Source organism: Dermacentor albipictus, chromosome 2, assembly GCF_038994185.2.
Source record: "Dermacentor albipictus isolate Rhodes 1998 colony chromosome 2, USDA_Dalb.pri_finalv2, whole genome shotgun sequence".
Lineage (NCBI taxonomy): Eukaryota > Metazoa > Arthropoda > Arachnida > Ixodida > Ixodidae > Dermacentor > Dermacentor albipictus.
Window position 1 is genome coordinate 114,400,797 of NC_091822.1, and position 3,518 is coordinate 114,404,314.

Here is a 3,518-nt window from a genome sequence, read left to right on the forward strand (position 1 = left end):
CGTTCAGCTTGCCCGCTTGGACGCGGAGAAAGTGCATCGTCCTGGAGAAGCACGTGCCACACAGCACGATGAATTGCATACGCAGCTGATTCAGGCTGACCCGCCGTTGTCACAAGACTCCGTCCGCTTGGTAAGTAAGGAAGCCAATAAACTCCGTCGCGATGGCTTGACTTGCCTTACTCGTGGCCTCCGAGATTGTACCGGCATCGATGCGCGGAAAGTATGCCTTGCATGCTTGCTAGTTGAAATTTGAAGATTTAAATATGTGTCCTATATTATTAACTAAAAAGGGTATTTGACGTAATTGTCTTAATATTTGAATTAAATATTTTGACTCCTTCTAGAAGTAATGGTCGCCTCATTAAGCAATTTTGATCAAGGGTTAGAATTGTGCTAACTGACCATGGAAATAAAAAAAATTGGTGCAGCTAAAAAAATGGTATAGTACACACCTGCCGGCTCTTCCGAGCTCTCTCATGCCATATATCTGCCTTTACCACAAGACTGGCTTTCCACATTTCAGACATATACACTCTTTTCCACTTCGACATTCCTCATAACGGCGGCATTGCGTAGCGCGCGAATGTAAAAAAAAAGGGCAGAAAAGTGCCAAAAAGGCTAACTTCAGACTTATATTTATTTCCAGACGAGCATGATTTATATGCGCAGCGAACAAATAAAACACAGAAACTAAAGGTGATATTCAAAGCCAATGCATCGTTGATAAGTCAGATAATCTATCACAATCATATCACAAAGTTGCGTGATTTGTCGACGACTTCGTTCGCCAGTATTCGAATAAGGAGGTAACAATGGATCCTTTCCTCAAGTTTGCTTTTTAACAGCATTTATTTTTGTTCAAATGCAGTTGCGAAGGCACTTCGTGCTGTCTCGATGAGTTACTAACGCATTAATCGCAGGCTTCGCTGTTCCTTTGACGTTTCTGACACACAATCACGGTGGTCGCGAAAAGCAAGTTTGAAGTTTCCATTGGGTGCGGGTTCCATTGGAACTCAGGAGGCTAAAAAGAAACGCCAACCTTTTAAACAGTTCAAGCCGAAAAGGCTGACAACGGCGAGAGAACGCTCGGAATTATGGGCGCTTGAGGTAGCAGATGAGTGCTAGCGCCCCCGCCAATTGCTGTGGCGTGAGTGCCTGTGTTTAATCACACATTTTCTGTTACTCGCCGCAGTAGACGAGTGTTCCGCCGCAGAGATCGTCGGCCACTTCGAATTTGCCACTGGAATTAAGTATTCAAGTACGCATCTTCCTACGGTGGAGTGGATCTCAGTAATTTGTTTAAGGATACGATCCTGTCTTCGTATATGGTACACCAGTCACGAAAGAAATATGTCAGACAAACAGTTTATTCTCCCATAACAATGATTATACGTCATTGAAACCAGAGAATCTGGTTTTCCATGACTGTGTGGTTTCTTTCTGGTCCAAGACTCAAGAGAAAGAGCATTTCTGGAACGAGAACAAAAAATACAGGTTAGTGCTGCGCACATCTAGAATAGACCAATGCCCGATGGAATTATACGCTATAGATAATACAGCGGAACTTACACTTCTTCTTGCGGAGGAGGGTGGAGTAGCTGAGAGGAGAGCCAAGGCCGTAGCCGTAGTTCAGGCCGTAGCCGAGGAGACCGTGGCCGTAACCGTAGCTGCCAACACCGTAGCCGAGGGAGCCAACACCGTAGCCGTAGTAAGCTGGGGGCAGCGTGAGCGACGCCGTAGGTAGCAAGGGCTGGGGCAGCGTGGGGCAACGTGGGAAACGCCGTAGGTGGCGACGGCTGGGGCAGCGTGGGCAACGTGGGCAACTCCGTAAGTAGCGGACGGCTGGGGCAGCGTGGGCAACGGTGGCAATAGCTGGGGCAGCGTGGACAGCAGTCACGGCTGGGGCAGCGGCGTAGCTGGCGACCACTGGAGCGGACTGGACAACCTTGGTGACAGCTGGAGCAGCGTAGGTGGCGACACGAGTGACGGCTGGGGCGGCGGCGTAGGTCTGGACAACTGGAGTGGACTGGACAACCCTGGTGACAGCTGGGGCGGCGGCGTAGGTCTGGACAACTGGAGCGGACTGGACCACCCTGGTGACAGCTGGGGCAGCAGCGTAGGTCTGGACAACTGGAGCGGCGTGGACAGCGGTCACGGCTGGAGCGGCGTGGACAGCGGTCACTGCTGGAGCAGCGTGGTAGGTGGAGACAGTGCGGGTAACAGCTGGAGCAGCGACGGCGTAGCTGGCGGCGGGGGCGTATCCGTATCCGTAGCCAGCACGTAGCCGGTCAGCCGGAGTAGCCAACTCCGTGGGACAGGCCATAATGGGAGAGACCAAGGCCACCGTATCCGAGACCGGAATAGCCGAGGCTGCCGTAGCCAAGGCCGTAGCCGAGGTTGCTGGCGAGGGTGTAGCCACCAGCAACGTGACCGAGGTGACCAGCAAAGGCGCTGGTGGCCAAGGCGAGGACGATGCAGGCACGCAGCTGCAAAGGTAAAGGAGATTTTAAATACATTCTCGAGCTTTAGAAACCAGAACCACGAGTTCATTATGAGGAACGCCGTAGTAGGGGAGTTCAGATTATTTTCGCTGATTAATTATTATTATGCCCAGAATGCAAGGGGCACGGGTGTTGTTGCTATCCGTCCCATCGAATGCATCGGCCACGGCCGGGGTTTTATCCCGCCACCTCGTGCTTAGCAGCGCAACATCATAACTATGAGCTACCGCAGCGGGGAAGTAAACGATATAACGCCTCAGAAGTATTCTTGATGCAAATTTAGTCATTGAGCATGCGTTTATAATTTATTTGTTGCATGAACAGGAATTACTTGTTACTTGAAGTTCATGGTGCAGATTCACTGTAAGTTACAATGCGGATTGCTGACAGATGTTATCTTTACAACTAGCTCAGACGCGGGCTACTGAACAGCGAAGCGGCTTCTGCTAGGCATAGATCCTAAGCATCGTTTAGATGAATAATACTTTCGCTTTCAGTAAGACTAAACTGCTGAAGATAATTGTGTGCATCTGAATTACCGCCCAGCTAATAACAGCGGGTACATTTTGATTGTTTAAACAACAGTATCTTTAGTAAACCTGTGAATTTATGGTAACCCTACCTCTAAGCAAACGGTGCTTTTTAAAGCAATGCATTCGGAAATGTCGACATAACGTCGCGTCGAGAGATTGAAGAGGTCACCGGTGGCTTACCATTGTGGTGTTCTAATCCGTCGGAGGAGCAGAAGCTTCTAACTGGGCTCACTTTCGAGCCTGCCTTTTATACCTGGTAGTTGGCTTCAAGAACAAGTTATAAACTGGCTTTCACTGAAGGCGAGGGAGGCACAACGCCCATATTAAGATCATCAATAGTCTCTCAATCGTTGGTTAAGGGAGCAAGCTTGCGCATCAAGTAATGCTAAGGAGCTTCCATATTTTATCCCTGCCTAGTTCTTACTTTTCTTTACGTAGTGAGCTGAGCTCCCAATTTACATATATTGTACTGCACATTTTACCA

At 49.2% G+C, this 3,518-nt stretch overlaps 1 pseudogene; it reads right to left on the reverse strand.

Annotated features, from left to right (window-relative positions):
* Positions 1-1,351: 1,351 nt before the first annotated feature.
* LOC135910962 (pupal cuticle protein G1A-like) lies at positions 1,352-3,240 on the reverse strand (annotated as a pseudogene).
* Between the last annotated feature and the right edge of the window lie 278 nt (positions 3,241-3,518).